At 42.9% G+C, this 12812-nt stretch overlaps 1 pseudogene; it reads left to right on the top strand.

Annotated features, from left to right (window-relative positions):
- Positions 1-1903: 1903 nt before the first annotated feature.
- On the top strand, positions 1904-2076 carry LOC115866525 (U2 spliceosomal RNA; annotated as a pseudogene).
- The last annotated feature ends 10736 nt before the right edge of the window (positions 2077-12812 follow it).

Genomic DNA, 12812 nt, shown 5'->3' with positions numbered 1-12812 from the left:
GCCTTGACCCACTTCAAGGGTAAAAAGATTCCCCAAACTGGAAATTGAGAGGAAGATTTTAAGAGAAAGCTTTAGATAGAAAAAGCTGTACTTTGAGTTCTACCCTCCACCCCATGGCAAGGGGTGAAGGTGAGGCCTGGCTCCTGACTTGGAGTCTAGTGGGAGGGCTTTCAAAGGAGACAGCTCTGAGAAACTGCTTTTGTTGCTGGGTTTGGGAGGTTCCTCTGACACATACCAAATTCCCTCTGGTGCTCTGGGGGAGCAGAGAGAACTGTGGCTAGGAGATAACTTTGCTCCCCTCTGACTGCAAGTCAAGATCTGGCATGCCTACAGCCAGGTGGAGGCTCTGGGGAAGGGATGCCCCCTGGGGACCCTTTTATGTGGGATCCTAAAGATGTTCCTTAAAGAACTTCTGCCAGAGGACAAGGGAATTGGGACTGAAAGGATCTGTGTAAAATGAAGCACCTGAAAATCAGAGGCTGAGGGGTAATAGGAACAATAGGTCAAAGGTGAAGAGAACTGTTGTCTGTTACTGTCCGAGGGGCCGAGCAGGTCGTGAGTCTGGAGGACCATCTGTGAGGCTATGAGCACAAGAAGCCAGCTTACAGGCAGGACAATGAAGTGGATTTTTTCTTTCCCCTTTATCTGTCTTTCCTCTCCTATTTTCAGCCCCAGGTCAGAAAGAACAGCTATTGGGTGACAGGAAAGATGGGCAAAGAAGCAAGAAACCCACCACATCCTTTTCTCCAAAGACAGACTTGTCCAGTGCCACCTCTAGCAAATGGAGTACAAGTCTTATTTGCAAATGCAAATCGTAGTGTTAATTAACATATTATGACTGAAGATCCTAATTTCTGAAATAAGACTTAGGAGATCTGGAGGTCTCTTTTTATAAAATGAGGATGACCAGAAATGTCATGGTGCTTGATAGTTTTCTTCCAAAGGCAGACAGAAAAAAAAAAAAGCTTCTTCAATGAATTCATCTTAAAGTGGCAGTGGGAGAAAAATGCCTTTTAATTACAAACGCATTAACTAGGCTTGTTTGTGGCACACGTTAAAAGAGCTTATAGGATAGTTGATCCCACCTCCAGTGCCATGTCCAGGGCAAGTCTTGACCCTGAGCTGAAAAGTAAAATGCCACACACTGTGGTCAGGAGAACAGTGATAAGTGCAAGGATCCAGGGAGGATTTGGGAGGTTGACTGTACGGTTGCTTGCTTGGTGTCTTTTAGTTTCTCCTTGCAACTTCCGCAGATAGCATTCGCCCTAGGAAGTGTTTAGATTCTACCACATGCCAGCATTCTATGTAACCTCACCTACTGCAGTAGAAAGAAGTCTATCTTGTGTATTCATACCATATATATAGATAAATCTATATATCATACCACATACTCATCTCTCTATTATATATATATGTGTATATATAATACACATATTTGTTTATATATATATATATATAATAGATATACATATAATCAAATGGCTGTGAGTTATTTGTTGGGTGTTTTTGTTTTGCTTTGTTTTTTTAAACTGGACCCAAAGAGAAAGGTAAGAAAAAGGTGCTTGGTTTATAGGAACATAGGAAACAATGGTTTACTTACCCTAACCCTAAAAGTCCTTCTGTTTTCTTTTCTTTATTTGTTTTTGGGGGTGGGGAAAGTAGTTGGTCTCCTTTCAAAATACCAACTATCTATCTGAGTCAGTCCTTATCAGCTTTTCTCAGCAAGACCATTCACAACTTCTCAATAATGGGAAACATAACAAGAAAGAAAAAAATTAATCTCAGGAGAAAAAAAGATATGGATTCAGAAGACCAAAACAATAGGCATACTATAACAACACATCATTGATTAGATGCAGCAGGAAATAGGACTGGAATAATGGCTCAGGAATTACAGGAAAGAATCGCTTCCCGGCCTTTTGGCTACGATCAAGTGGAGTATCTGCTCTCATCAGGTTAATATCTGAGGTCAATACAATAAATGGAGCACCTTTTTGGAGCTGGGAATTGGAATAGGAGTTTGCTCCATTCACGCCACACCTGGACCTGGTATTCTCCGGGAATGGTCCACCCCCTCTCATAACAACAAAGAGCAGACTTCGCCTTCCTCACCTTTTCTTCATCACTTTGCTCCTCTTTGGTTTGCCAGAGTGAGGTACTGTTTTTCTCGCGAGGTTTCATGCAGCCTTGGCTCCGCCCACCGTACCTTCGCAAGGCGGTGTTGTTTCCTTTTCTTCCCATCTTGGCCTCACCTGCCGACTTGCAGCTGGTGGGTGGCTCTCTTTAGTTTGAGTATGGCATTGACCTTTGCGGGTTTTTAAGCAAGTTATTGGTGAGTGTCTTCATTATTACCACTTTATGCTGTTGCTGTCATTGGCCCAAGGACTTTTTTCAGAAGCTCTCAGAGTGGCAGCAACCCCAAATCCAAGAGCTAGTTTTATCGGCTTTGTGGAAGTAACGTCTCCAGGTAACAGAAACGTCAGCCGCCTTACAGGCTCCGTGCTCTTCCCTAATTCAAGCCAGCCTGACCACCAGGTGGTTACGCCTTAGATGGTCGGCCCCTGCCGTCCTGCCCCTCGGGGTGCCCTATGCCTGTGGTCTCAAGGAGCCGGGGCCTGCCAGCTCTTCCACATTTCCAGTCTCTTACCCCATAAGGCTCTCTGTATTTTCTTGGACCTCTTCTCCAACCCTGCTCAGAGTTCTGAAACCTTGTTCTTCTGATCAACCACCCTATTCTCAACCTCCTTCTCTTAAAAAGAAAAAAAAGAATTATAGGAAAAAGCATCTGAGAACCCTGTTTCCTTGGGGTTTTAGGAAGCACTTCTATGGAGCTGTTTTATTCATAAAATATTTCATAATATTTTATCAGAAACATCTGGTTCTATTCCTTGACCCACAGATAGGGGAAGAGCTTGTGTGTCATGAAAACTGGAGGGAGGCGTGTGCATTTCTGGATCCAACAAGAACAAGAGTGGCATTGATCACTGTCCGCTCAGGTTTCCACCTTCTCACAGGCAACACCAAGGTGCATTTAACTCATTCATGCGCTTACAATGATAGCTTAGAGGACAAGCTCAGGCTCCAGCCCATTACTAGCTGGGTGATGGCAATAAAGTCACTTAACCTCTCTAGGCCTCAGTGTCCTTACTTTAAAGCAAAAATGATACCAGTCCTAACCTCATAGGGTTTTTGTGAGGATTCAATAAGCTAATGTTGATGTGATGGCCATGATAAAGAACTGTTCATCTTTTATGTTGTGGGAGCATCACTGATGAACAAACCCCAGCTCTTGTTGTTTGGGATCCACTATAATATATTCCCACAAGGCTGCTCCCAGCTAATGGCCAAGCATGATAGGGGAACAATTGCAGGTCATTTGAGATAGGAGACCCCCTTCCTCCCAAAGATGACTTTGGTTTAAAGACTCCCACTGACTTGGCAGAACATTTCTTGGAATTGCACTGCAGCTCGAAACTCTTTCTACCCAAGCTTCCGTCCTCCCTGTCTTCTTCCACAGGTGTCAGATGATCACTGTCACTGTGGTAGGAAGACTCTTGCCACTTTCTACTACTTCCTCCCCTTTTATCTTTACAGGTTTTTCACCCACAATAAGCCCTTTTTTTTTTTTAGAAGATGTTGGGGGTAGGAGTTTATTAATTAATTAATTTATTTTTGCTGTGTTGGGTCTTCGTTTCTGTGCGAGGGCTTTCTCTAGTTGTGGCAAGTGGGGGCCACTCTTCATCGCGGTGCGCGGGCCTTTCACTATCGCGGCCTCTCTTGTTACAGAGCACAGGCTCCAGACGCGCAGGCTCAGTAGTTGTGGCTCACGGGCCTAGTTGCTCCGCAGCATGTGGGATCCTCCCAGACCAGGGCTCGAACCCGTGTCCCCTGCATTAGCAGGCAGATTCTCAACCACTGCGCCACCAGGGAAGCCCCAAGCCTTTTTGTTTTTATCCCATCTTAGTGTCTACAAACACAGTTGGTAAAAACCAACATCTGGTATTCATAGATACACATATATGTACAGCTATCCCTGGTATGTAGTACATGCTCTATAAATAGTGCTTTTTATTATTAATGAATAGAGTGATAGGTAGCATAACCACGAATGCTCGTGGGAATTCAGAGAAGGGAAAAATCATTTCAAACTAAGACATTCAGAAAGATTTTGTAGGTGAGTTAGATTTAGAGCTAGCTGGAAGATTCTCTAAAGTGAGATTTGTTGAAGATTGGGGACAGGCAATTTGAGCTAGGAGAATAATAGAAGAAACACAGAGGCTGGGGAATGGAAATTCTTCTAGATTGGCTGGAGTGTAGGGTACATGTGCTGTTGTAATGCCATGCAAGTCTAGAAAAGTAGGTTGAGGATAAATTGTGGAATGGATTTATATGAGTTAATTCTGCTGTTGTACCAAGCAAGCCCCAAATCTCAGTGGCTTACAGCAACAGACATTTGTTTCTCATCTGTGTTCCCTGCTGGTGGCTTCTATGACTCCATATCATGTGTCTTCTCATCTTATTCTTCGACTCAGACTGAAGGATCTGCTCCTACTTGGGAAACCTGGTTTCCCAAGGCAAAGGACTGGCCGAAACATACGATGGCTTTTGAAGCTTCTGCCAGAAACAAGCCATGTCATATCTGCTCATATTCTATTGGCAAAAATAAATCATATGGCCAACCCTGACATCAACAGAGCAAAAGATACCCCTCCAACACAGGAAGCACTAAAAGTCACATTGCCGTGAAAGAGGATGTATGGTCCTCTCTCAGGAAAGAGGGCTAAATAGTTGGTAACAATAAATCTATCTCCTACAGGTGAGAAATCATTCAGTTGACCAAGTATGAACATTTAATATCTTTTAGTAGGCTCGTGACACCATCAGCGTTCCCTTTGGATGAGATGAATCTGGAACAGGGGGAGTGGACAGGAGAATAATACTGCTCCCATCCAGGAAGGAGATGATGACAGGCAGGCTAAAGTTGCGACAGCTGGAATGAACTGTGCCCTCTCTTCCAGAACCCAACTCCCTAGTCTTTATTCTAAGACCTGATCAAGCAGATGAAGAGGAAAGTCACCTGTTAGGATGCAAAACAACGAAATCACTTTGTAAGTGTCTGGACATTGAGGGACACAGGACCAATTCTCAGGTTAGGCCTCAGAACACTATGAAAGAGAAGTCGGATTTGTCTTTAGAGCCTACTCTCCTTGCACCTCTCTCTTCACGAGATCCCACAATTTCCATCCCTATTGACCAAGCCCCAGCTCACAGTGCTCTCATTTTGTCCCTAAGATGCCCAGGTGTCCCCACCTGTGATCCCCCCCAGGCCCTCCCAGACCCTCCCAGGTGACACCCACTGCCTCTGTCCTGACCCTTCTGCTTCAACTCACCTTCTTCAGAGAACCACTTCACAATGTCATCCTGTCCTCAGGGCCTAGCTAGGCAACTGGCTAGCTGTTTCCTCTAAAAACACAGTTCACTGTAAAATGTTACTTTACTATCCTGTTCTGAAATATTTAAATTTTAAATGAATGCCTCAGATGGAGAATACCTTCACCTCCAAAAAGCAGCCTTTTATATAGGCCAGTTGAAGGAGAAATTCTTAAGCAAGGAAAACAATTAGGTCTTAAACCAGACCACACAGGCAAGTTCTCAGTGTGTTAGCATCCTAGCATCCCATCTCTGCCCCTTTCCTAACAGAGTACATGGAGTGTGTCATATACTGTTTCCTGGTCTCCACAGAGTGCAGTTTAACTAGATAATGCCAAACACAGCATTCTGTTATCCTACAGATGCATTTTAATGAGAGTAGTAGATTCAGAGCCAGACACCAATGCCTGAACATTCCTGAACCCATAATGATCATGCTGTGTGCTATTGTACAAAACTTCTGACAGGTGTTAGTGTACTTGCTGTAATCCTCTCACACCATAGACAGACTTTCTAAGTCATTGTTTTTGATGGGAATAGAAAGGAAGGTCATGCCAGAGAAAAGAGTGACCCCAGGCCAGCACTGGTTTAGTAAGTATGTCTGGGCTAATCTTTTTATTTTTATTGTTTTTTCTTTTTATTATTATTTATTTATTTAATTTTTTTTTACATCTTTATTTGAGTATAATTGCTTTACAATGGTGTGTTAGTTTCTGCTTTATAACAAAGTGAATCAGTTATACATATACATATGTTCCCATATCTCTTCCCTCTTGCGTCTCCCTCCCTCCCACCCTCCCTATCCCACCCCTCCAGGTGATCACAAAGCACTGAGCTGATCTCCCTGTGCTATGAGGCTGCTTCCCACTAGCTATCTACCTTACGTTTGGTAGTGTATATATGTCCATGCCTCTCTCGCTTTGTCACAGCTTACCCTTCCCCCTCCCCATAACCTCAAGTCCGTTCTCCAGTAGGTCTGTGTCTTTTTTCCTGTCTAACCCCTAGGTTCTTCATGACATTTTTTTCCTTAAATTCCATATATATATGTTAGCATACGGTATTTGTCTTTCTCTTTCTGACTTACTTCACTCTGTATGACAGACTCTAGGTCTATCCACCTCATTACAAATAGCTCAATTTCATTTCTTTTTATGGCTGAGTAATATTCCATTGTATACATGTGCCACATCTTCTTTATCCTTTCTTCCGATGATGGACACTTAGGTTGTTTCCATCTCTGGGCTATTGTAAATAGAGCTGCAATGAACATTTTGGTACATGACTGTTTTTGAATTATGTTTTCCTCAGGGTATATATGCCCAGTAGTGGGATTGCTGGGTCATATGGTAGTTCTATTTGTAGTTTTCTAAGGAACCTCCATACTGTTCTCCATAGTGGCTTACCAATTTACATTCCCACCAGCAGTGCAAGAGTGTTCCCTTTTCTCCACAACCTCGCCAGCATTTATTGTTTCTAGATTTTTTGATGATGGCCATTCTGACTGGTGTGAGATGATATCTCATTGTAGTTTTGATTTGCATCTCTAATGATTAATGATGTTGAGCATTCTTTCATGTGTTTGTTGGCAGTCTATATATCTTCTTTGGAGAAATGTCTATTTAGGTCTTCTGCCCATTTTTGGATTGGGTTGTTTGTCTTTTTGTTATTGAGCTGCATGAGCTGCTTGTAAATTTTGGAGATTAATCCTTTGTCAGTTGCTTCATTTGCAAATATTTTCTCCCATTCTAAGGGTTGTCTTTTGGTCTTGTTTATGGTTTCCTTTGCTGTGCAAAAGCTTTGAAGTTTCATTAGGTCCCATTTGTTTATTTTTGTTTTTATTTCCATTTCTCTAGGAGGTGGGTCACAAAGGATCTTGCTATGATTTATGTCATAGAGTGTTCTGCCTATGTTTTCCTCTAAGAGTTTGATAGTTTCTGGCCTTACATTTAGGTCTTTAAATAATATCTAGGAATAAACCTACCTAAGGAGACAAAAGACCTGTATGCAGAAAATTATAAGACACTGATGAAAGAAATTAAAGATGATACCAACAGATGGAGAGATATACCATGTTCTTGGATTGGAAGAATCAACATTGTGAAAATGACTCTACTACCCAAAGCAATCTACAGATTCAATGCAATCCCTATCAAACTACCACTGGCATTTTTCACAGAACTAGAACAAAAAATTTCACAATTTGTATGGAAACACAAAAGACCCTGAATAGCCAAAGCAATCTTGAGAATGAAAAATGGAGTTGGAGGAATCAGGCTCCCTGACTTCAGACTATACTACAAAGCTACAGTAATCAAGACAGTATGGTACTGGCACAAAAACAGAAAGATAGATCAATGGAACAGGATAGAAAGCCCAGAGATAAACCCACTCACATATGGTCACCTTATCTTGGATAAAGGAGGCAGGAATGTACAGTGGAGAAAGGACAGCCTCTTCAATAAGTGGTGCCGGGAAAACTGGACAGGTACATGTAAAAGTATGAGATTAGATCACTCCCTAACACCATACACAAAAATAAGTTCAAAACGGGCTAATCTTGAGATGCAAAATCTCTTTCATCCACCAGAGCATCAGAGCCCTGATGGAGGCAATTGTTTTTTTTTTTAAAGTCAATGACTCTAACAAAATCTGCCCCTTGGGTGAATAACTTGGCATCTCCCCACCAGTGGCATCAGGTCACACGATATGTTCATCACACCATCTACCACAGGCACAGAGAGGCAAAGGCCTTCTCCAACCACAGCTTCCAGATTTTCCGCTCTCAGTAAGCAGTGCATCCAGTTGGACCTGAAAATATATCGCCTGCGGCCAATTGTTCCTGAGCCAACTCTGAAGTCGTGAGACAGCTATCGATGGGGCAGGGCTGAAAGACAAGTCACCTGGAGGTCTGGTCACTCCGCGGCTCTGCTGTCACATCGGTGCCACCCGTGCCTGGGACTCCGTGGGACTTTCGGCACCAGGTTCCCTTCCACGGCAGAGAGAGAGCCACTGCTCCTAACATCGGTGAGTTAAAAGGCATCTGTTTATGGATAAATTTTGCCAAGTTTGTGTGGAGTGAGGCAACGGAAGAGGGCAAGACGGAGAGAGCTGAGCTGAGAGAGGCTGGGAGGCTTGGGCTGACTTGGCAGTTGACAGGTTTTGTTACAGATTTTAAAAATAATGTTGCTTTAAGAACAGAAGGAAAGCCAAGCCAAGCAACATCAACAGTAAGTTTTCCTCCTTTTTCCCCCCAAAGATATGCTGAAGCCAGGTTTAATTTTATGTCAGGAAAGAATTCCCTCCTGAGACTTTCCTGGCTACGGTTCAGTTGAGGATAATGTTTTCCAGCCATGTTTCCAGAGTCCCTCAAAGAATGAAAGGAAAACGGCAAACAATCACGAAACCTTCACTTTGAAGCAGCAGGGGGAGCTGTTATGATAAAGAAACTGGGTGGTTTCTTCTTGGATGGAGGTGATCTCTGAAATTCAGTCAACGTTCCCTACCTTTTATTTTCAGGACCAGGGAGTACCTAAAGAATAAAATATTTACAGATGCTAGCAAATTTTATACCTCTGATTTTAATGCAAAGACTTCATGTTATATTTTACATCAAAAGGGAAGAAGTTGCCCGCATCTGCAAAGCATAAGAGTATTCCATGATTACTTCCATCACCGTGTCATAAAGCATATCTCATACTGTTTATTGCAATCCCAGAGTCCCCGATGGAAGTGGATGTTTAAAATTGGACTTCCAGAGCGTAAAAAAGAGCCACTGTAACTGCCGCACCAAAATTCACCTATCCTTACCACACAAGGTATATCAGGGCTGCCCAGACTACTTCTGTCCAGTAATTCTGGTTTTTAAATTACTTGGGCCCATTTAAAAATTGAGGGAGAGGTTGGGAGGCCAGACTCACTGCTTATCATTAGAAACAGTCTTTGCTCGATTTCTTATTGGGTTGTTTTGAGGTCCTACATTAAAACACACAATGTGACTTCACACAGAGTTAAGGATTAAAATGACTGTGTTGTTACTATGTGTATACTCTACTATCTGTAACCATATGTTACTATTGAAAATGTTAGTGCATTTTAGCTAATTCTCATGGCTGCCTACCTCTGATTACTTGGTTCCTTCTAGCATCAACAGAACCCGTATGTATGAAACCTTCTGAAGCTGAACTTTGACAATTATTGGGGTTTCTCGTACACATTTCTGTGGCTGTTGCTTATATGTTGTCAAGGATGCCCCCAGGAGTAGTAAAATAGGCTTCCAGGGAAAGCTGGCTAAAGAGAATGCTGAAGTTCAGGGAAATTGGGTCCCAGAGAAGAGGGAGATAACGGGAAATTGGCTGGAACACAAAAGATTCAAGAGGAGAAGAGGCATCTTTCACGGAGGAAGTTAAAAAATCAAAGACCTCTACAAACAGGTGTATGGGTAATCCAATACCTGAAAGACTAATATTATATGATGCAAGGAATTCTATTACAGCAGAGTGCCTCAGATTTTCAGAGACATTATGGGAAAATGATCCGAGAAAGCAAGAAATTGGTCAGAAAATAGACTGGTAAAGGACTGGCGGGAACAGAGTCTACATTATGCAATATGTATGTATACAATGGAGGTGCAAGAGTTGAGGTAACAGAGAGAGAATTAGAAGGAGTTCAAGGATGGCCTAGTCTTCCTTCAGAAGAATTTTGGGAGAAATTACTGTTAATGTTCTGTAGCATCATGAAATACTTTGCATTCCTGCTCTTGAGAGAAGAACAAACATATCAGCTATTTCCAAACATGGCTGGCTTCTATAATATATTGAATATCTCCTGATATACTAATCAGCAGAGTTCTCAGTGGTTCCAGAAAGTTCCAGATCATCCTGAAACTGCTTAGGTACCCATTCTAAACTGTGATCTGAGTAGGAGCTGCCATATATCTTCACTTAATCTTTATACTGTGAGCCCCTCTGGGTCAGAGCAAGACTTCATTTCTGCATGTCCTCCATGGGAACCTCTGACCAATTCTGATCCCCAGAGGGCCCACTGGGGACATTAGTGAATCTGACATTACCTGTCAGATTCAGGGATAAATCAATAATGGAAGTTTTGCTTTGATAGTGGTTTGAGGTTGAATTTTGTTCTTTCTGTGCAGAGTGTCTCTGAATTTAAATGGGTTTCCACACGTACCTAATTTATAAAGCAGTGTTCACTCAACAAGAAATATAAAGCCTTTGTGTTTCTAAATCATTCTTCCCAATTGTACTATGTCAAGTATTAATTCTCTGCTGGGTAGTGGATCTGCTCAGGCAACTGAGGCAGCTCCATAATTTTCCAGTTGTTTTCAGATATTAAACCTCAGTCCAGCCAGTCATTAAACATGAGTTTATCTTCACCTTCTGCCCTCCTCCACTTTACCCCGTACAAGCATGAACTGGTGCCCTGCCCGTCTGGAGGGCTGTTTCAGGGCACCACCACCTTGTATCCCCCTTCTAGGATTACCCTTCCAGGGTGTTGAGCTGAGAGGTAAGACAGGGAACGAGAAGAGCATCGTGCGAACAGGCCACCACCATAATGTCTCTCTCTTGGTAAGTGCTGCTTCTGTGGACACAGCCTGGCCATTTATGCCCTCTGGAGGCAGGCCTCCAGATTCTGGCTGTCTCTGGGGACTAGAGGTAGGAGTCCTTTGAGCCCCAGTGATTTGGGAAGTTGGAAATCCATCTCAGCCATTCAAGCCCCTCAGCTCTTGTCACTGGCCATATACTCCACAGTCTTCTGCAGCTGGAGCGTGGTGGGAAAACTGTATTGGAACTGGCGTGAAACAACCTCAGTTACATTCTAAGTAGCATCCACTTGGCCCACAGACATCTCCTGTCTCGGCCATTAAACCGGGTGCCCCCAGTTTAACACTGCCCCCCTCTAGCCCCGCTCTCACTAATACTCATCTCCCCTGCTCCCACGATAAATTCACAAGTCCTTTTCCTCAGAAATGCTCAAATAGGGAACCAAAGGATACAACAGTCTTTGTGAATAATTCTCTTAGAACCCCTAAGGAGGTTTTAGGGAGAAAGACCGGGTACCCGCATTTCCATTCCCCATGGGAAGGGGAGGGAACTGCCTCTCATCTCACACACACTGAACTCTAATGACCCTTAGGTTTACCACCTCTCTCTCTAGCTCCCAGTTTTATAATGTAGCGGATCGAGGCTGGTAGCAGCCGGCCACACCCATCATCTCTTAAGAATGTTGGCTCTGACTCCAGTGTCTGTCAGCGAAGTTATTGAATTCTTTCTCTGTCCTCAGTCTTGGGTCCTAGTTGCCAACCGCAGATGCCCCACTGATAGCTTGTTATAGATTAGAAGTGAACAAAGATCTTTGGAAGAAAGAAAATATGGAGTAACCATAAATATTTAGGACAGATATTTGGAATCAGGTGGGCCACTCTTAAGATTTTTCATTATTACCTATTAATTCCATTTCTTTAACAAATAAATAAGAACTAAAAGTTTATCACAAATCAGACATAATGATAGACTTTTGTAATGCGAGAAGGAGACATATGCCCTGCTCTTTAAGAGTCCTTCACTGTTGTGTAATGTTTACAATTGGGCATCCTGATGCTAGTGGGAAGGTAGGCTAAGGGCTCTAAGAGCAGGCGGAGGACGTGCTCCTGCGCAAGCCAGGGTAGATGTCAAAGAAGAGATGGCATGTGGTGGGGCTCTTGAAAAATGAATGGCATCGGTCATTAGGTAGGGAAAAGAAAATAGAGGAAAACCTCTCAAGTAGAGATAATAATGGCATGTGCAATGACAAAAAGATATAGAGATTATGCTGAATTTAGCACACATGCCTTTGGGGTGGGGTGACGGTAAAAGATGGGCCCAGCAGAGTCACTTGAGTCTAAACTGCAGATAGCTTTAAATTGTCTGTGAAGGGGTTTGGGATTTTCCTGTATATGAAATAGGGACTATCAAAGGTTTTAAAGCAAAAGGATGTTACACCGAATGTCATTTTCATAATAAGTCTCTGACATCAAGGTAGACTAGGATAAGAAACCAGGGAGTTAGGAAACAGGTGTGATCACCTGGGGGAGAATTGGTTAGTGCCTGAACTAAGTATACAGCATCGGGAAGGAAGAGGAGGGACAGATAGGAGAAATCTTTCAGAGGAGAATTACTCAGTGATTTTAAGCTTGGGTGTCTGGGTGCATGAAAGTATTCATGAGATAAGGAGAACAGGAAGATCTGGCTGAGAGGAAGATACTGGGTGCAGTTTGGGACATGTTAAGCTGGAGGTGAACTGTGGGACATCTAGGAGGTATTTGGGCAGGAGTTCAAGAGAGAAGTCTAGGTTAAATGTGGGAACAATCAGTGAGTAGACAAGGCTTG

This window comes from Globicephala melas, chromosome 3 (genome assembly GCF_963455315.2).
Source record: "Globicephala melas chromosome 3, mGloMel1.2, whole genome shotgun sequence".
In the NCBI taxonomy this organism is placed as follows: Eukaryota; Metazoa; Chordata; class Mammalia; order Artiodactyla; family Delphinidae; genus Globicephala; species Globicephala melas.
The sequence above is the reverse complement of the archived record's forward strand: the minus strand, read 5'-3'. Positions and strand labels throughout refer to the sequence as shown.